The sequence below is a fragment of the Elgaria multicarinata genome, chromosome 9 (genome assembly GCF_023053635.1).
Source record: "Elgaria multicarinata webbii isolate HBS135686 ecotype San Diego chromosome 9, rElgMul1.1.pri, whole genome shotgun sequence".
In the NCBI taxonomy this organism is placed as follows: Eukaryota; Metazoa; Chordata; class Lepidosauria; order Squamata; family Anguidae; genus Elgaria; species Elgaria multicarinata.
Window position 1 is genome coordinate 69,859,317 of NC_086179.1, and position 22,443 is coordinate 69,881,759.

At 41.0% G+C, this 22,443-nt stretch overlaps 1 long non-coding RNA gene across 1 annotated transcript in view; it reads right to left on the reverse strand.

The window, feature by feature from the left end:
• The window catches only part of LOC134403691 (uncharacterized), a 71,836-nt gene extending 50,486 nt beyond the window's left edge, over window positions 1-21,350 (reverse strand). The window contains exon 1 of the long non-coding RNA XR_010025833.1: window positions 21,221-21,350. This is a non-coding gene — a long non-coding RNA (uncharacterized LOC134403691). The remainder of the gene's footprint in view (window positions 1-21,220) is intronic.
• Window positions 21,351-22,443: the final 1,093 nt, after the last annotated feature.

The following is a 22,443-nucleotide window of genomic DNA, read 5'->3' on the forward strand; positions in this document are numbered from 1 at the left end:
ATCCTGCCTTTCTCAACTGACCTCAAGGGAGCAGGCACTCACCCTGACAGGATCCTCTCAACTCTGAGCATGTGCGGTTTCATATTTTAAATTCACATGAATCATTGCATCATCATGACTTCAGGAATAAAATGGAGTTGACTTCTGCTGCCCGGATGTCCTCATCACGTGCCGCTCTCTGAGAAGCCATTTGAGGGCCTCCTGGCCTGCAGGCCCTAGACTTTGACTCCAAGGGCCAGCACTAGCTGCACCACTGCAATTCACTTTGTAGGATTAAAAGAATTAAATACCAGGCATCAGTGGAGGCTGGTGGCTCCACTTTTGGTGGGGCTGTAATTCCATTCTGGATTTTAGTCAGAACCAGCCACAATGCTGAAGGTGCTATCCAAGGTGCTGAACCCCACTGCCAAAACTGGGCCAGCACCTTGGATAGCTCCTTTAGAGTTCTGGCTGGTTTTGATTGAAACCCAGAATGGAATCAGACCCACCGAAATCGGAGCCACCAGCCTCCACTGCCAGGCAAGGTATTGAATTGAAGCTTTCCCTCTATTAGTTTCCACGTGCAGGAGGTAATGGAGGTGTAACTTTCCATCCCCATGTGCTGCATTCCTGAGGACAATCTCCACCCCTCCCCCACCGGACTATTATTTCAGTTAAAAAAACACACACAGTATGATTGCTAACCACATCATTAACATCATGTGCAGTTAGGTTCCCAGTGCTGATGGCGTAGGAGGTACAGCACTGGATCCTTGCTGCATGCTGCAGGGAGACATGGTTTGAAAAGATCCACCTCACAGTGCCTTACAATCTAAGATCTTGAAACAATAACCCACTTTCCAGCAACCACAGTCTGATATCTCCTCATTTTCTTACTGAAGTGTTGCCTAAAGGAGTTTTTTGTGAAACAGACATTAAATTATATTGGTGTTTGCCTGTAAATATTATGGCATTTATTCAGTAGATTGGTTGAATACAAGACATAACTGGTAGGATCCAATTGTGCCCCAGCTTAGTGCAAATGATGTTGTGTTAACACAAACCAATGGTTGCACAATCTAACTAGCACTTACTAGGGCAATTTATTTATTTATTTATTTATTAAATTTTTATAACCCCCCCCCCCCCCCAATAGCCGAAGCTCTCTGGGCGGTTCACAAAACTTAAAACCACAATAAAACAACCAGACAGGTTAAAAGCACAATTACAAAATACAGTACAAAAAGCACAACCAGGATAAAACCACACAGCAAAATTGATATAAGATTAAAATACAGAGTTAAAACAGTAAGATTTAAATTTAAGTTAAAATTAAGTGTTAAAATATTGAGAGAATAAAAAGGTCTTCAGCTGGCGATGAAAGCAGTACAGTGTAGGCGCCAGGCGGACCTCTCTGGGGAGCTCATTCCACAACTGGGGTGCCACAGCGGAGAAAGCCCTCCTTCTAGTAGCCACCTGCCTCACTTCCTTTGGCAGGTGGCTACTAGAAGGAGGAAATGGGAAAAAACAGTGGTTTGGTATTGAATTTTAGTTGCAAATCATAGATTTTCTCTGTTACCCTCGCAAGGGCTAGTTATATTGCACATGTGTTGGTTTACGTGAGCACAATGTCATTAGCCCCAGTGCTGGGGCACAGTTGGATCTTATCCTACTGTTTGGCCCGATTCAGAAGACACCTTAAACCATGGCTTTAACTACAGTGGTTAAGCCAGAAAGATGTGCTGTGTTCAGAAGACACCTTAAAATCATGGCTTTAACCATGGTAAACAAAGCAAAAAGCCTTATTTGCCATGGTTAAAGCCATGGTTTAAGGTGCCTTCTGAACACAGCCTGGCTTTCTGGTTTAACCACCATGGTTGAAGCCATGGTTTAAGGTGTCTTCTGAATGGGCTCTATGTATTCCATTGTGTAATGCCAATAAATAAATAAAGGCACTATGAATTGACCATAAATACTTTTTGAAAGCTATACATGTAATCATTTAATAATTTTGAAGTTAGGATAATCAAGTGAAAGAGCCTTAGAGACAGGTATTGCCCAGTCTAACTCTGCCTAAATGTTTCTGACAAGTTGACCTATAAAATGATTTCCCAGACAGTGTCAGAACAGATCAAAATGCACCCTGCTAAAGGTGCTAAAAAGTTTTTAGCAGCCTGAACATATGCAGAAGGCTCATCCTAAAACAACCCATGGGTTCTGGGTTAACCATGGCAGCAGGCCTCTCTTGTAGGGTTCACATGACACAGCAAGCTGCAATGAGGGTAATTATGCAAATCCCCTCAGTCTGTGACTGGTACATGCAGTGGGGAAAATAAGCTACTGTGGCTTATTTCCCCCTCTTTGATCACGTGAACCCCATTTCTGACTGATTTCACACAACATGCGAACCCACACTCAGTGGTTAAGTGTGAGTTGGTGTTGAACTGTGGGTTGTTTGCTGAACTGTGGGTTAGCATGCTGTCTGGACCCAGGACTTTTTCCTCAGGGTGGCTTGTTAACTATGCAGTGTGGCTTATTTTTCCTCAAACAACAAACCACCTTGAGAGCCCATGGTTTCTTGTTGGTTTGTTCAAGGTGGCTTAACAAGCCACACTGCATGGTTAACAAGTATTAACAACACGCTTAACAACACAGTTCAACAAACAATCCAGGGTTCAACAAAACCCATGCTCAACCACCCCCCTAGTGTGGGTTAGCGTGTTGTATGAACAGCCTCACTGAATGCAGTGGGAATTACTTGCAGGTAAATGTTCATTGGATCAAACAAAAATGAGTTAAACAAATAGAGATGCCCCATGCCAAGGAAGGTGTAAGGGTATGCTGAGCTATTATGGATCAACAAGTTGGAAAGGCTGGAACATAGGAAGCTGTGATAAATCACTGGTCCATCTAGATCAGTATTGCATATACGGATTGTGTCCCAAATGCAGACAGGTGCATCTGAACTGGGGGGAAATCTCCAATATGATAGTCAGGAGAGTGAAAATGAATGCAAATGTATATGTAACATTTTAAGATACAAACTAATTAACCACAAATTAAAAATTCAAAGCACAGAGCAATCCCACAGACAGAGGAGGGGAGAGATCTGTGGTGTAGCTGAGGTCTGGGTGGCTTGTTCTTTTCTTTTTGGGTTCCTCTCTGCTCCTCAGGAGCTCTGTGCCCATCGGGGGTGGGGTTAGGGGGAGGGTGTGTGGTTTTTTTTTTTTAAAAAACTTACCTCTTGTTCGAGCGCTTTTGCACTCATTGTCCTTTAAAAAACAAAACAAAATGGTGGCCGCAATGTCGCGCACCACATGTAGATCAGGGCAATGATCTCACGATCATAAAATCGCAAACTCGTTGCCCTCCTAACCCCTTGTTTAGCCATGGCCTAAAAGGAATAATAATAATAATATTTTCATCAATTTGAAAGAACTGTAATTTTATTTGTTACATTTATACTCCACCTTTCCTCCAAGGAGCCCAAGGCGGCATGCATGTAATTCTCCTCATCTCCATTTTATCTTCACAACTGTCCTGTGAGGTAAGTAAGGCTGAGACCCAGTAACCAGCCCAAAATCACCCACAGTGAGCTTCATGGCTGATCGGGGACTCAGACCCAGGCCTCCCAAGTCCCCATCCACACTGGCTCTCTAACTTTAGCTAGCTTCTAACGGTAATTTTCAGTACTTCATTTTTAACTAGGATAGAAACTCCACACTCCCTAGAATCAGCATTGTCTGACTTATTCAGGTCTCTTTCATGACAAGTGCAGACAGGAAATAATATGAGAAAGGGTTTTGTGAAAGGCTTCCTCTTCCTTCATATTTGTGGTTGGGCAAGAACTACTTCAACAGCAATCTTCTGTTTTGAGTCTTCTTTGGCACTGGGAAATAGTTAGCTGCTCATAAGCATGGGTGGACTGGTAGGGTATAAATCAGCACCACTTAAAAACATCGAAGTGGAACTTGATCCAAGGATATTTAGAAGTCCTAGCTGCATTGTTCGCATTACTACCTGGATTAATTTAGGGCTGTGCATATTGAATAATAATAATAAAGCATATGAAGCTGCCTTATGCCAAGTCAGAACATACTTCCATCTAGCTCAGTATTGCCTAAACCAGCCTTCCCCAACCCAGTGCCTGCAGATGATTGGACTACAACTCCCATCATCCTCAGGCAGCATGCAATCAACCAGTTGTACTGACACTTTGGTGTCTGCTTCTGAGTAGACATGTATAGGATTGCACACCCCACATTAGTTGGAAAGCAGCAATAAATAGTTTAGCCCTGACTCATTTTTCATGAACTAATAATGGAAACTATTGTTACATTGCACATTAGCTTTCACAATCGCTTTAGAAGTATATTTACTGGAGGGCAGAAGGGCCATAAAATGTAAAGAAACAGTGGTGCAAAGGTGTCAGTCTACTGCACATGGGGTCCCAATCCAGCATACCGTTAAATGTGCCTAAACTCATTAACTGCTTCTGGATTGTGGACTGTCTGTTTCATAAGGATATCCCTTTATTCAGGGCTGGCCCTAAACCTGATAGGGTTCTCAGTACCTTGACCTAAACTAGTAGGGCATGGTAGGGTTAACTGGAAGTGGTGTTAGGCGGTAGCAGCAGTGCTACAATAAGTGCTCTGTAGCTTGGTGTCACCATTTGAACATCCCACAATGCTCTGGAGTGATGCCAAATTGTGAGACATTATAGGCGGAGGCTACTAAACAAGAATTCTCTCCCATCTGCATGGGCCAAAATCAAAAGGTACAGCTATTCCCAGTATGGAGAGGACCCTAATGTACCCAGTAAGGAGCCTGCCAGAAAAAAAAGAGGTGGGAATTCTAATGCAGCAGCACAATCATGACTGAATATGCAGGGATTCAAAAGCAGACTTTTAAGAGCTAAGCCCTCCAGGTTCCCTGCCTGGATGGACAAATTAGTTTCAATTTCTCCCACATGTTTTTAATGGGCCTGTTCAGATGACACACTAAGCCATGGTTAGGCCACTAACTCTTGTGCAGCAAACGGTTAGCAAGCATGTTTAAACTGTGGTTATGTAGCCACCATATTTAGGAATGGTTCACATAACATGCTAAGCCATAATGTTTAAATCCAAAATCCTTAACCACCATGGCTTAGTGTGTCATCTGAACAGGGTCAATTTCAATTTCTTTCTGTTCCATTTATGCAAGAATTTGAGAGTTGTGGTAAGTTCTTATTAAAAACAACAACAACCAGATAAAGTTCTCACCCATCCATAGTGTAAATAGCATTATATTTTTCTCATTTGGCAGAATTCTCACAACCACACTGAAGAGTGAAGTCAATAAATGGGCAAAGAGGAGAATGAATAGCATTTTTTTTCTTTCCAAAAATAAACACAATGCTTTTATTATCAACCACCAGATGGTGCCACTTCCTCAATTTAAAATGCAGTGATCTTCTGAAGAAAAATATGTAAAATGACATGAATGAATTTAGCTCAACTGGAAAGGTCTGTTCTAAGAACTATAAAAGACTTTAATCCCATTTAAGTTCAAAAGACAACATGAAGATTTAAATGGTGTTTACGTGCACAGGAATACAATATTCCATGTCTCATATTTGTTGACAAACTGCAGTTAATTTTCTTCCAATTTGCCCAGTAGGGGCCTAATTCTACCAAATTTGCATCATATTCTGTTTCCTCTGTTATCAAAATAAATCTAATAGGTTCCCATTCAGAGTTTTATCTGGCATTAGCAGCACAATCCTATACGTGTGTACTCAGAAGCATAGAACTTTATTCCAAGTAAGTTCAGATAGGATTGCAGCCTTAGAAACCTATATAAAGGTTTTGATGACTACTTTAAAATGGTTCAGGATGTAGAGAGGCATATCTAACTGTGGCAGATGCCACAGTACTAAAACCACTGAGTTGGATTGGGGTGAATTTGGATTGAGGGAAACTGGATTCAACTCCTGGCCTAGTCAAGCATGGTTTTCATAAATTCCCGTTTCTCAGTTTAACACTGTGGACATAAAATGGGATAATCTCATCTATGCCACTGTGAAGAGGAATTAGTTGGTATGGACATGAAACCCAATCATAACACATTCTAGGTGTGATGTGAGGCTTACAAGCTGAAAGAATATGATATCTCTAGTTCTGTACGATGCAGGGCTGAGCCCAAACTACATATATAGTTTGGGTTTTGCTATTATCACTTTTGCCAAATTGACCCTGCTTTTATTGGGTTGGTTAAAATATGAAGCCATGCACCATGACTGGAGTATGGCTCACTTAGGCCTTAGCTAGACCTAAGGTTTATCCTGGGATCATCTCAGGGTTGTCCCTGCCTGCTCCCGGGATATACTGTGTGTCATTTACATGAACAGGGATGACCCCCTGGACGATCCAGGGATAAACCTTAGGCCTAGCTAAAGTCTTACATTGCCAAGGCTGATGTTCATAGTATTTTGTAAGGAACTCCATGTTGGATCCTATTAAAGCATAGGAACATTCCTTGGAATTGAGTAAGGGGAGAGGATAATTTTAATGCTTAACTAGCAAATGGGCTCAGCTTCACATGGGTTGGAAGAGCCCTTAGTTTGATGCTGCAAAGTCTTTAAGCAAACCTCCACAACTGTCACAGTTGGATACATTGTGCCAACCCTGTCTGAGTGAAATCCTTAGGTGCAACCCCTACCATGGTGAATCCACATAGACCCCTGATGGAGGGGTCTGTTCACTCTATTATCCTGAGGGGGATGACCTACAGCATGAGGAAGAGCGGGGAAGGGCCAGGCATATAACTCTGTTCCTTGGCCTACTGAATCTTCCCTGATTGCAAACTGGGAGCTCCATCGCACCAGCATTTTATCACACTGTCATCCTGCCTTGTTTACTGTTTTGCCCTGCGGCCCTCACACGATGTCGTCCCTGTCCTGCAGTCATCTCGCCTCTTCCCCTCCATTTTTCGTGTTTTTCTAGGGTGGGGGAAGTGCAGCAGTTTTTCTCCACAGCGGGATAAACCCGCCCTTCCATCCCTGTGTATGGCTGTCCTTGCGCTATGTCGGCGCAGGTGAAAAGGTAAACAAGGAGAAATAGCGCAAGAACGCATGCACGTGAAAGTGACCAGTGCTTGACGTGCTAATGAAATGGAGGTGGAAATCGTGGATGCATACAAGGAAAAGAAACATAGGTGTGATGGAGTTCTGGGTAGACTGAAAAGCTAAGTGCTGATTAGGGAAGTCTACCCCTAGTGGCTGAATACATTACATCAGGCTTCAGCCACATGGACATATTGAAATTGAAATTCATTTCATTTTAAATGGATAACACACACAGAGAGACAACATATATCTAAAAACAATTTGTTAAACAATCAGGCAAAGATGATCCAGGGCCTAATTAAAACTCAATTAATTAAAAATTAACTACTGCATTTTAAAAACCAAATAATCCTGAGTTGCACAACCCTGTATGCCAAGTTCCTAGGTTTCATGGTCTTGGTCTAATGGTGTATGGGTCATGGAAATAGACAGGTATGAAACTGCTTCAATTTTAAGACAACCTGTTTTACTAATCGACTTTCCTGTTCCCGGAAACGCAGCAATTGCTGCCCATATTTTAACCTTTATACTAACGAACAGCCAATGCATTCCAACAGGGATCTTACTGAGCAGCATTCCTGCCTACGTGGAAAGGAAAACACTCCTGCCTACTGAGAAAATATAATTGCATCTGCTACAGTAGTTTAAATGACTCAATCATAAGTACAAAGACACAACAATTAACGGTGCAGTCCTATGAGTTGTGATCTGATTGGACAGAAGGCTCTGATGTCGAGGTTTCCGAGTATCCAATACCCTGCTGAGTTGCTGCCAACAGGGCAGGAGGAGCAATGGAAGTGATTTTCACCTTCATCTCCCACCTTTAGATGGGCCTGTGAGCCGTATAGAAGAGGTGCCTGGGAGAGGTGGTACTGGAGCTGGAGAGGCATAGGATTTCTCATATCCTGGACTTTCCTCTTTCCTCACTCCTCCCCCCCCCATAACATTTCCTTTCCGACCAACCTGGGGTCCTCCAATGACCTCCTAATGTGGGCACCACAATTCTTTCTGCAGCTGCTGTAAAGGAGCAGAGGGAGGGATCAGAACTCATACTCCCCCTCCTGAAGTCCTAGCAATATCTATGCCTTGAGGAAGAGGGATCCCAAAATCCTGTGATCCCTGGGACTGTAGATGCTCTCCAAGGACTGTAGAATTGCTCTTTAAAGCTTGGGTGACTATTACATTGTGTCCCTGAAAACACATGTGACCCACTCGAATCTTAGGTCAAAGTCTGTAGCTCATGGAACCATCAAATAGCTTATAAACATTTGCAAATTAAAATTGCATAGAGCTTAATTTCTAATGATTTAATTCCATAGCTAACATCTTTTGTGTATTTAGCTGCTCATGAAGAATTAGAGCTGGTTTCAGATAGTTTAGCTGCTATTCTCTTTGTAGTAGAGTATTGAGTAGGGGCAGTAAAATACCCTGACTTACCTGTCCTATTCTTATTTTAGTACTGAGTCAAAGGTTCTCCTACCAGAGCTTCCATTTTAAATTTGGGACGGGTGGGGCAGGTGAAAGTTGTCCCCAGACCACCTCCCAACTCACTACTTTATCACACTTTCCCCCCACAGAAGTCACCAAGGAATGATGCTATGTGGTGCTGCAGTGTCATTTCTGGGGCGGGGGGCAGGGGAAAGAGAGAGAATGGGAGCTGCCAGAAACTCACAGGAGAAGTGGTAAGGCTACATTTTCAATAACTTTTCACCCTAATTTTGCTTCCTAAAATATTGCCAACATTTTTGATAAGCTTTTATATGTGTTTTTAATGTATTTGTGCTTCGACCTCAGAAGGGGGGAGTCAAAGGTCTGACTTCCCTGCCCTGCCCTCTTGCAGCCAGTGTGGAAAGAATCATGTTGACTGCCCTCCAAGATTGGAAAATCAATCTTGGGGTGGGGGAGGGGCATTCCCATGAATGGGAAGGGGAAAAGATCAGAGAGGCCAGGATATGAGTTCTCCTGAACCTCTACGAGCTCCTTCCCTCCTCAGAAGTGCCATTGCTAGACTGGCTAAAAAACCCATTTAACGAAATAGGCAGGGCAGAAGGACAGGGAAGCGAAGATTGCTTCTGCTGTCCAGCATTCTATGACTGGAAGCCCCCAGGTTTGGGTGCTTCCAGTCATCAAGGGGGAAAGCCACAGGAGTACTAGTAGGCACAATTAATAGGCATCATCAATCCTATAGGATGCACCCTTAAACTCTCATGTCATTTGGTCTTGCTATGGTGTCTGCTTCCTGTCAGAACACTGGGAAACTCTAATTAAAGAAATAATTATGAACAAATAACTGCAAGCAGGAGACAAAAACAAATCTGTCAAGTATCCACACATTCTAAAAATACATATCCTCCTTCTAAAAATACATTTTTTATCTCTTCTTTCTTCCTCAGGGAAACTGTTCAAGACTGCTTACACGATTCTCTTCCTCTCCTTGTTTAACTTAAAAATCCAATGGTATGGGAGAGAATGAGAGAACAGGGACGTCCTTGTGGTACGTTTAATGCACAGAAAACAATCCATGTTTACATAGATTGTTGATCTGTACAGATGTAGTTATTCATATGGAACATTTAATACATGTCCAACCAATGTACACTTTACACCAATTGCAGAACTATATACACATGCAGTTATTCAGATGTAATGTAGAGTACATGTATTTATACAGGGGTTTCTTGATGATAGCCCAGTATGCTTTTGCCCATCAAAGGCCATTCCTGCATCTGGAAGAGCATGTGCAGAACACTATGACCTTTGCATTTTTGCTGTATTCAAGCTTCCTAATTAACAAACAGTAGAAATGAGAAATGTTTGGATCTTGAGAAAATGAATTATTTTTCTTTAATCCAAACTCATAAAAAGAATGCTGCTAATCCACGCAGAAATAAGCCCTTGGGTTTTAGTGTGGCTTGCATAGGAATGTGGTCTCTAGAAAGTTACTAATTTTACTTTAATCATTATAAGTTTAATGAGTCCAATTGTGTATAGTATTTTACAAAATATATCCACCCACCAAAAAACACCATTATGAAATTTTGGAAACTAAATAAGAACACAAATGAGAGTCAAATATATTTGCTGATAAGAATTTATTTGGTACATAGGGGGGAAGAGGGAAGAAAACAATAGGAACAATTCAGATAACAATACAATTTAAGATAGGCCTCTAACAAAATAAAACAAAAAATAGAGGTGGGTGGATTCTAATAAATCAGTTATCCAGCATTAATGAGTGATTAATGACTAATACCTAGTCATACGTGAGGGAAATGGAGCAACATCCCCCCAAATATGGTGGGAGAATTGTTGCAGGTCCTAATCCCCTTCCACTCCCAGTAAGAACGCCTTGTATCCTCTGCCAGGGCACCTCTGTTATATCCGTGAGGTAAATGGAGCACACCCACACCCACCCACACACCAAGCCTGGTTGGAGATCCAGCTGCAGGCACTAATCTCCTTCTACCCCTAGTAAGCAAGCATTGCCCACGAGCTAGTCGCACAGAACCACAGCCAAGTCCTTGTCCACCAGAAAGGGGTACAGTTGGTAAATCAAACAATGCTGAAAGAATGTAATCCAGGCCAAGGCCATCTTGTGTAGCGTGACCATATGAAAAGGAGGACCAGGCTCCTGTATCTTTAACAGTTGCATTGAAAAGGGAATTTCAGCAGGTGCCATTTGTATATATGGAGAACCTGGTGAAATTTCCTCTTCATCACAGCAGTTAAAGCTGCAGGTGCCCTGCCCTCTTTTAAATCTGGTCACTCTAATATATCTCCTGCAGCTTTAACTGTTGTGATAAATTCCCTTCTCTATGCAACTGTTAAAGATACAGGAGCCCTGTCCTCCTTTTCATATGGTCACCCTAATCTTGTGGTCCTCTAATAGCAGCGTGAGATCCAAATTGTGCAGCTTCTCTTTTAGGGACAGGGTGATCCCACCAGGTACAGACCTTTACTCAGAACAGCAGGTGCAGTATCAGTAGCTCCATCTTATCTGGATTCACTCATTCATAAAGGACCATGCTATACCCAATAAAAGGGTATAGCTAAAGCTGAGCATTATCAGACCACCCGAAACATCATGCTCCAAACACTTGAATTACTTTATAACTTGATTTCATGTCGATATTAAAAATCATAAGAGACAAAAATGGGGCCCTGCAGGATCATTCTTACAGGGAAGAGCAACGGCCTTCCAGCACCATCTTCTGGAATTTCACAAGGTAGGAACAGAACCCCGGAAAAGCAGTGCCCTCTAGTGATATCCATCTATGCAGTCTAGATGGATATCACAGCTGTTGAGAGATCCAGGAAAATCAATAGGTTTCATTCCCCCTACCTCTTTCCTGGCACTGGTCATCTGTTGGGGTGACTATCTCTTTCCAGTGCTGTCATTACCTATGGGGGAACAGTAGATCCTATGGGGTTTCTTTTCTTTCTTTCTTTTTTTAGCAAGTGCTTATATTTCAAGGCCTAAGGAACTCTCTGCCACTATAACTTAGAGTTTCAGAAGCTGACCCTTTCCTCTACCACCAATTCTCTTAGAATACTTAAAAACCTCCTAGCAGGTTGGTTTAAGTGGCTTAGCTGTGTGATGGGTACCAATACCAGAGACAATGTGAACTATTAAACTAGTTAATTTATTAAAGGAATATTTTGTACATAAGGATATACTAATATTTACTTAGGTTTTTTTTTAAAAAAAGACTGCTTACTGACACTTCTTAAGGACTCAAGAGACACTATTGATAATATAAACATCTTAATTACTCATTTTACCTTAGGCCAAGTTCCCTAAACCTCCACTCCAGACAAATACACTAACAAGCAGGTCTAGCTTTTGGGTACAGTCTTCTTCTGACTTGCAAAGCTCCTCATATTATTTCTGGCTGCTTTGTCTGTTTATATAGGTTTTAATGCCTGCTTGTGTAACCTTCTGGCAAGATCACAGGGCAATCTCCTGGCATAACATAGCCTGCTGTTCCCTCCTCCCGATCTTTGTCAGCCATGTATGGCTATCCCACAGAGAAGGAATAGTTTAATATCCAGGCCTTAGCATAATACTAATACTAATACTAATACTAATACTAATAATAATAATAATAACAACAACAATAATTTTATTTCTTAACCGCCTCTCCATTCTGATCAGGGCCGGGAACAACAGTAAATATAAAATACATAAAAGTGAATTAAAACATAATATACATTGTTCAAAACATCCTAAAACATCTCAAAATTCCACTGGATAGGCCTGCCGGAAGAGATCAGTCTTAGCTTTCTTGAATGCTAGTAGACTGTTAAGTTGATGAGTCTCCTCCAGCAGGCCATTCCACAGTCTGGAAGCAGCAGAAGAGAAGATCCTCCGGGGAATACTTGTCAGCCTAAGTTTGACTGACTGAAGTACATTCTTCCCAGAGGACCTGAGTGTGTGGGGCGGATTGTATGGGAGAAGGCAATCCCGCAGGTAGCCTGGACCCAAACCATGTAGGGCTTTAAAGGTGATAACCAACACTTTATACTTCGCCCGGAAACTAATTGGCAGCCAGTAAAGTGATTTTAAAACTAGTGTAATGTGGTCACCCCTAGGTGTACTGGTGACCAGCCTGGCTGCCATATTTTGAACTAGTTGAAGTTTCTGGACTAGGCACAAAGGTAGCCCTATGTAGACCACATTGCAGAAGTCGAGACTCGAAGTTACCAGCACATGTCTTTAGGTCTTCCAACTCTAGGAAGGGGTGTAGCTGGCATATCAGCTGAAGCTGATAGTAGGCACTCCTGGCCGTCACATCTATCTGAGCTGTCATTTGGAGTGATGGATCCAGAAGCAACCCCAAGCTGTGAACACAGTCTTTCAGGGGGAGTGTAACCCCATCCAGAACTGGTTGACACACCTCCAAACCCAGGTTGTGGCCTTCGACAGCTAGCACCTCCGTCTTGTCTGGATTCAGCTTCAGTTTGTTTTTCCTCATCCAGCCCATTACCGCCTCTAAGCATTCATTCAGAGGAGACACACTATCCTTAGCTGACACTGTTGTCAAAGGCATAGAGAAATATATTTGGGTGTCATCAGCATATTGATAGCACTCTGCTCCATGCCTCTGGATGATCTCTCCCAGGGGTTTCATGTAAATATTAAATAGCATTGAGGAAAGGATGGCACCTTGCGGTACACCACACAGCAGCTCCTTCTTTGAGAAGCAGCTATCCCCAAGCATCACCATCTGGAACCTGCCCGAGAGGTAAGACCGGAACCACTGAAGCACAGTGCCCCCGATTCCCAATCCCCCCAGATGATCCACAGGATACCATGGTCCACAAGTACCAGCAAGGACACACTCCTCCTGTCTACACTCAGGCGTAGATCATCTGCTAAAGCGACCATAGCAGTCTCAATACCGTATCCTGCTGTGAAGCCAGTTTGAAATGGGTCTAGAAAATCTGTGTCATCCAAAACTGCTTGGAGATGGTTTGCAATCCTTTTCTCATAGTCCTTCTATAACACCACCCACCACCCAGCAGACCTTCTTCCTCTCTCTAATAACAGACTCACTCCATAACTGTCCACTCCTTAACTGTCAACTATCATTTCCCAATTGCTCTTTTCCACCTAGCTAGAATTCCCAGCCAATCAAAACTGAATTTACCTGATCCAGGCCCCATTTATAAATATTGTGATCATCTCTCTTTCTCTCCACCCCCCTTCAGAACGTCACCAAAGCTACTACTAAAACGGGCCTTCAACAGTATAACAGCACTAGGCCTCAGACTTACACAGATACATTACAGCTTCTCAGAGGTCACACAAAACAACAGAAATTAGATACATGGGATTTCTTCTCAGTGATCCAAAGTAGTTTTCATTCTAACCCCTAATGAGAAGATAGATCTAGATCAGTGTTGTAGAACCTCAGGTCTGGGGGCCAAATCCAGCACACCTGGGATCCCAGTCCAGTCCTCTGACATTTCCCAGATGACCACTCCCCACCCCTTTCTTCCATTCATTCATCGTTTGGTGGTTTCCCAGATTTTGTGTGGTTTTCCCCATTCTAAATGCTGAAAATGCCTCCTAAGGCTTAGTAAGAGCTCTAAGCTAAAATATGCTGATTTTTAAAATCACTGCCTTTGGTCCTGTCCCTTTTACCTTCCGCTCCACCCATCTCTGGAATGTGGCTCCTGACAGTTTCCCTGAAATGGAATTCCATCATCAAATTCAATACTGCTGAACTAGATAATCTAGGGTGACCATATTTTAAAACCTCAAACTTTAAAAAAATCCTAAAACTCAATAGATGGACAGATCTGTTTCAAACTTGGCATAGCTAAAGTCCTTGTTAAGAGTAATCATGTTGCCAAGTTTCATCTCCTTATCTTTAAAAATAACTTTTTTTGGAAAAAATTTAAATCCTCAAATTTTAAAAAGTTCCTAAAAATCAATGGATTAACAGATCTGTTTCAAATTTGGTATGGCTAAAGCTCTACCTAAAAGCTATCATGGTGCCAACTTTTATCTCTTTGTCTTTAAAAATGACAATTTTAAAAATAATAATTTTAAAACCTCACTTTTAAAAAAATTCCTAAAAAAATCAATGGATGAACGGATCTGTTTCAAATTTGGTATGACTAAAGCCCTTCCTAAGAGCTACCATTGTGCCAAGTTTCATGTCTTTATCTTAAAAAATGACAGAGTTATAAGCATTTTTGTTAATTCCCATTAGAGCTGCTCTTTGGAAAAATCCGGATTTCCCCTCCCCATCCCAGATTTGCCATCAAAAACCCGGACAAATCCATTCAAATCCAGTCATATGGTCACCCTAGATAATCTGTTTTATCCAGAAGTGCCTGGAGCAGTTAGACCACAACTCTTTCCTCCATCTTGGTTAGAAATGGTCATTTGGACACAGGCCTATGGTTTTCCAATACTTGAGGATTGAGAGAAGGCTTAATAAAGGTCGTACAATGGCCTCTTTAATGGCAGTTGACATTTGCCTTTCATGTAGAGGGCAAGGAGTATGGCGAAAAAATGCACCTGCATGTATGTTTCATTTCATTTCAGTTATTACATTTCTTTACTACCGAATAGTTGAAGGTCACTGGGCAGTTTACATAGATTAAATAATATTAAAACTGATTTACTTACAAGCATATAATCAGATAGCACATGCAGACACACAGATAACTAAACAATAAGGACAACCCAGGTCCTGTTTAAAACCTCATCTTATGTTGCCAAATGCCTTAGAGAGAGGAAGGTCTTAATTTGGCACTGAAAAAATAGCGATGCCATCGCCAGGCAGGCCTCATTGGGGAGATAATTCCATAATTGGGGGGGGGGGGCACGTTGAGAAGGCCTTCTCCCTTGTTTTGACCTTCCAAGCTTCCTTTGGATGAAGCACTTGGAGGAGGGCAGGCCCATAAATGTAGTGTATGGGTTCGTGCTGGGAGAGGTTATGTTTGCATTTGGGATTGTGAATAGGGCAAATTAGAGTTTAAAATGAAGCAAAATGGAATTCTCACAATGCTGTCCTCCAACACATCTGCAGGTCTCTCCTTCAGCAATCCACTCCGACGGTATAGCAAGCTTATGTCACAGTGCAGGAATCCTCAGTTTGAGACTCCTGGTAACTTATAGTAGTAAAAGAGGACATGGTGGGCATGTAGTTCAGTCCATTTCATAAAAATGCAGCAAGGACAGTCCAGCTACCATCAATTTGCCAACCATGTCTTTATTGAATACCAGTGTCACACAACCAGTCAGCTTAGGCTCACATCCACAATGGTGTAAAAGCATTCCAGATGTACTAAACTTCGAGAGTATGATAACAATCACATTATTTTGGCTGTTTCCACTTCATGAATTTATTCAATGCTTGGTAGGTGATCTTTCCCCCTCCCAACCATCTCCAAACTGTCCCAGTATCTTATTAGTTAATAGCACACCCAATAGGAGAAGCAGACTTTAATATAAATGCAGCAATTACTGTAAGTTATTATGCCAAGATTTCCTGTCCTGATTGGCTCTCTAGACGGAAGTACTATTACTGTCTTCATCAATAGATGAGTATAAACAACATCATGCATTGTGTATGCTTAGAGGCTGATAGTTCTTTGAAGGGTTGTTTACTAATCGAACTTCCCATCCAAAGCATATAGCTTTCCTGGTACATGATGCTACTGATCTGTGCAATACTTGCATCTCATAATGTGGTTCACAAACGCTGCATCAGGATAAACCTCACTGGACATAAACTTCACCGTTAAGGAATGCCAGTTGTTTCTAATTTAAATGTTTTAAAAATATAAGCACACTGTTAAGACACATACCACAGTGCACTGAATTAGAGGCGTGGGATTAGAATGATCTATTTTGCTAACAGTTTTAAAAAACTTGAATAGTAAATGTATTTTTGTCCTAATTTTTAAAGAATGCGTGCTGACTTCAGAAGGTCTACTAAACTTCTTATCAGGCATTCAGGAAGACATCAGGTGCCATACATTTTATTTATTGATTAAATTGATTAAATGCCTCATAAAATAAATATCCCTAGACATTTTACCCAAATGGGTGAGTGGGGAAGGGGGGAGTCATTCTTAAAAGTGATAAAATAAATATGGCTAGATGATTGAATTCTGAATTCTTTTTACGTAATCTGAATTAATAGATACTTTATTTGAATAGGAAAAATCCCCCAGGAAACTCTCCCATCCATTTGGAACCTACACACAAACTGAAACTCAGTTATCCTTTGAAATTCACACTTCTCCGAATTTGACAATCAAATTATCAGTTTTAAAAATGCATACGTATATTAGCAGAAAGTGCTCATAAATGTGTATATTCATGAAAATATCATTAAAATCAACATAGTTCACAAAAATAGCCATATTAGGCCATTTGCCTAATTTGGATGAACCAAACTTAAGAGTGGAAAAAAAATTCAAAGTTTGGGATGACCCAAACTTAAGATAAGAAAAATGAGAAACAGAGAAATGCTGAAACTGACAGCATCATCCATCCCTACTTAGGACTGAACCCACAGAACTTAATGGACTTACTTCTGACTCAAAAATCATAAAGTCTTGAAACCCAGGTGAATGGTTGTAGCTTCCTGCAGAAGCAAGCTGTAAAACATGGAAGACTAGCATGGCATTTCCTATATAGTGAATAATAGTATACTTGCCATTATTTTATTTTCAGGGGGATACTGATGTCTTCCCTTGAGGTTATGACACCAATGACTCGGGATGAGAGAATTTTGTATCTTCTGTTCCACTGTTTTTCCTACGGCCTGCTCTGCTCTGTGTTCTAGTCCTCCTGGTTTATCAATTTAACTTAAAGAATTCCAAAATTGATTGCAGAATGGAAGAATGCACTGTTTGCTGCAACTTTCAGTTTTTTCAGTTCATTTGCATCTTTTCCACCTCTGCATTATCAACATTCATATGAATATTAATAAAATACTGCAAAAAACAACACATCTTGATGTGATTCTATGAATGATTACATCAAAGTTCTTTTGTACAGTGTTTTATGTGAGCTAAAACACATATAGAAGTATCTTAATACTACTATAGGCCCAACTGCATAGAGTTTATGTTGGATGAAACACCAGCATAAATAAACTTGAGGCATCCCATGCATTTGGTCACATACGGTGGCTTTTTTCAATTAATACATAGACCATGATAATGTGTGTGTGATGTATGTGCAGAAGCTGCAGCAAGCTGTTTATGCACAATGCTTGGTAGTGTACACAATTTAGGAATGAAAAAATGGAAAGATGGAAGATTTATAATGCACTGGTTCCACTTTGGAAACAAAAATGGGTAACTTGGATCTCCAAAATCTTTAGAGAAACTAGGTTGAGGGAACTATCAGAAGCATTGCTGCAAATATCCAGCACTCAAGGCATAATTCAGGTAACAGCCCGTTTACTAACAGGGACTGGCTGGCGAGATCACATTACGCCAGTCCTTTTACAACTTCATTGGCTGCCAGTCCAGGTCTGGGCCCGATTTAAAGTGCTGGTATTGACATATAAAGCCCTAAACGGTTTGGGGCCAGGTTATTTGAAGGAACGCCTCCTCCCATATGTACCTGCCCAGACCTTAAGATCATCTACAGGGGCCCTTCTCTGTGAGCCCCTGCCAAAGGAAGTGAGGCAGGTGGCTACTAGGAGGAGGGCTTTCTCCGCTGTGGCACCCCGGTTGTGGAATGAGCTCCCCAGAGAGGTCCGCCTGGTGCCTACACTGTACTCCTTTCGTCGCCAGCTGAAAATGTTTTTATTCTCTCAGTATTTTAACACTTAATTTTAACTAAAATTTAAATTTTACTGTTCTCACTCTGTATTTTAATCTTATATCAATTTTGCCTGGTTGTGCTTTTTATACTGTATTTTGTATTTGTGCTGTTAACCTGTTGGTTGTTTTATTATGGTTTTAATTTTTGTGAACCGCCCAGAGAGCTTCGGCTATTGGGTGGTATAAAAATGTAATAAATAAATAAATAAATAAATAAATAACACAATTCTCCCTTTTCCTTGTCCCAACGTTATTGTTAAGGACATGTGGGCAAGGGAGGGCCAGCTTCAGGAACCAGTATTGATGGGCACCTTCCAAGGCCCACATTTCTGCAGGGGGTGCACTGCTGGCCTATGTAACCTCTTGGCCCTAACTCTCTTGGTCAATGCTGTCACAGCTTGTTCCCCACCCATATCCCTGACTGGACGCAGTGACATCCACCCTTGCCTTGTGCTTTTTCTCTGGTTGTGTAAATTGGGCTCAGGAGGAAAGGGTAAGCAAATTGGCTGTGGTAAGGAAGAGGTGGCCTACAAGGGCATCTTACTCAAATGTCCCCAAAACCTGAAAACAGCAATGGTGACAGGCCAGAGGCACCTGTTGGAAAGCACCTATGACATTGTTGATAAAGAATTCTCCTCATCTATATCCTTATCTCCTTATCCCCTTTTCTAAACATAGATAATTCCCCTCATCTATGGCCATGCAAATGTTGCTTCTGCATAAACGAATTTATAAATAAATTCATTCATTTGTTGCTGCATAAACAAATTCATTTATTTATGAATTTATAAGTTTACTTTTATGAAAAAATGCATAAAATCTATTTCTAGTAGCTTTCATGTATATATATATATATATATATATATATATATATATATAATCTTGGCTTCAGAATATTGATGTTACTATAGTTTATTATAATATACTATAACTGATAACAAATTATACACTTTAGACAGAGCTTTTGTTTTGCAAATGAATGAATGAATGAATGAATGGAACTCCCTGACCCAGATTCTTCTTCTCTCAAGCTCAATAAGAAAAAAATAACTATAAATTAATTTTGACATGATTTTTTTATTTGACTTTTCTGATTTTTCACTATTTTCTATTATGGCATAATATACATCTGCATTTATGTATATCAAATGAACATTAATTTTAGACCACATACGCTTCTTTCCAGGCTGAGTGTTTCTTTGTTTCTCTACATGAGTGCTCCATAAAGCCCTACAAAAAAAAAAGAAAGAAAGAAAGGAAAAAAGTGTCAATCGTGAGTGAGATTTCTCCACTATGCCAGCTCCAGGATTTTGAGGACACTCATGCAAGGCATCCTCAGTCGCCCTCTGTAACCTGGAAGAGGTGGGACCTGCAAAAGGAAAATTTTCTCACCCCACTTTTAACCATCTTGGACTGGGGCCGTAGGCACATTTGGCAATTTGAGAAACTCTCCTGGGCACCACCACAAAATGGCTTCCATTGAAGGCATGGCAAAGGACAAGTAACCTGCCCCACCTAAGACTTAAGTACAACTGAAACCTATTTCACAGCAACCTCAGCTGCCGGTAAGAAAATGTGTGTGTGTGTGTGTGTGTGTGTGTGTGTTTGTGTTTTAAGTGGGAGGGTTAGGGCACCTTGTCAAGTGCCAAGAAAGGTGTCTACAGATACATTGGGTCATGTTGGCAATATGTTACCTGCCCCTGGTCTTGGATGTGCCTCTGACCATCTCGGATGCCCCTTATGCAAAGTGAGAATACATTTTTTTGTGTGGAATGCTAGGCACTTTATTGTCATTGGGACCCTAGTAAACGCTTGACCTCATGAACCTCTGGAGCTGGTCCTACGTTCCCCTCCCCTGGGCCATTTTCAGGATATATTTCCTTCTCCCTCTTTTCCTACCCCTTCTTGTTTTGCTTTGAAGGATGTTTACATGTCTGCTGATTAAAACCTGAACTCAGAACTGTGGGGGAAGAAAGCTGTCTTCTCTCCGCCTCCCCCCCCTTACTTCATACTAGTAAGGAGGGAGAATAGTGTTAGAGTCCCAGACAACCTCAGTGCCAAACAACAAAAACAAAAACAAATCCTGTGGAAGCCTTAAGTAAATGATATCAAGTAGAGTGAGTACAAATTTTACATACATTATCATCTTTATTTAATTTATTGATTACGATTATTTATATTCCACCTTTCATTATACAAATCTCACCAAGATTATACAAATCACAATTTAAAAATGTTAACATTTAAACAAAGAAACAAATATCAAGATCCCTCTCACGGGACAGTTGATGGAGAATGTGACTTGGGACAGGGAGAGTCCAACGGGAATGGGAGGAGCTGTCTGGTGTTATCCTCACCTACCTCTCTTTCCTGAAATCCTTCCCACAGGGCCATGGATGGTCCAGCTAGAGCAGGCCCTGATATCTTCTTCAGTGGCATCTCTTTCCTCCTCTCCTGTCCAGCTATATGTAATTAGATGTTGCGATTAGGTGTTTTTTGTTTCCAAAAGGAAAGAAACAATGGTTTGGATCCCGACTTATTCATACTTATAGATTGTAGTGTGAGGTTACTAGTTTTTATTATTAATTTTATTGTCCCCCATGCTGGTTGGCCTTTCCCCTCCCTGTTTGTTTGTTATTGTGATTTCAGAATGTAAGCCATATGGCAGGGTGTCTTGTATTCTGTTTTATTTTGTTCTGTACAGCACCATGAACATGGATGGCACAATGTAAATAAATAAATATTATTATTATTATTATTATTATTATTATTATTAATAATAACTAAATTATGTCCAATTTATTTCAATGGGTCAATTCTTAGTATGACTTTGGCCATGGCTAGACCAGGCCTATATCCCGGGATTGTCCCGGGATCATCCCCGTGCATCCAAATGACACACAGGGGATCCAGGAAGCAGGCAGGGATGACCCCTCCATTTGCCTGGGATAATCCTTAGGTCTAGCTAAGGCCTAAGTCTGGATCCCACACACTTAAAATAATACATCATAGGGTTTTGTGGCTCATTAAGCCACAGAGTAATAACAAATAACACATTTATTATGGCATAAGCTTCCACAGACTGGAAACTATTCTCAAGTTGTAATTGTTCCTTTACACAAGTAAAAACAGAAGACTATCTTTTTCTTCATTCACTGAGGGCGATAAAATGAACAGATTGATAGTTTGACAAACCATATTTGTTTGATGGCTATAGTTAATTTTGTGAATGAAGGAGCCCTTGGAAATGCTCCCATTGGTTTTAATAAGCCTGGGGACAAATCTTTAACTCTTTCCTTTTTATGGGACCCTTTTTGTGTTTAAAATATGGAGCGGAAACATTTCTGCATGATTTTATTTTTGGGACTCTCGTATGACTAGGACAGAGATGTGCATCCTTTGACTGCTTAACTAGGCATGACAATGTGGTATTGACTGAGAAATGTAAGAGAATTTGTACCCAATTGAGAGTAACGTGCCAAAGTGAATCATTAGTGCCTATCCTCATTACAGAGTTTGGGATTAAAGAGCTGCAACAGAGTTGTAAACTCCAGTTAAAAGGAATAAAGCAGCCATGAAAGCAACAAAAGATACTGTTGTTCTTTTGGAGCAATGCACAAGAATAAGTGACAATCATGGGTTTCCCCCAAAAAATGGCTTCACGTTCTTCAAAACATAATTTCCACAGATTAAATTGTGTGCCCAAATGTCACAGTGGTACCAGTTTTTGTTCTTGTTAATGGCACAACATATATTTGAAAGTATTCCTAATATTAGCCTTAAATGAAAATTTGGGCTGTAAAGCCCTCCACAGGTTTGCATATTTAAGAATGCAATCCTGATCCACTGAAACCAATCGAAGGATTGCACATGTGTAATCCAGTCTCATACATAATCATTCAGAAAAAAAGTCCCAGTTCAATAATACTGAGTGTTACTTAGGGTGTTTAGGATTGCAGGGCCGGTGCCAGACTATTTTGAGCCCTAGGCAAGGTGAGCTACTTTCAAACCTCCCCCCACAAAATGCCAACTTTGATTTTTAAGAACATATG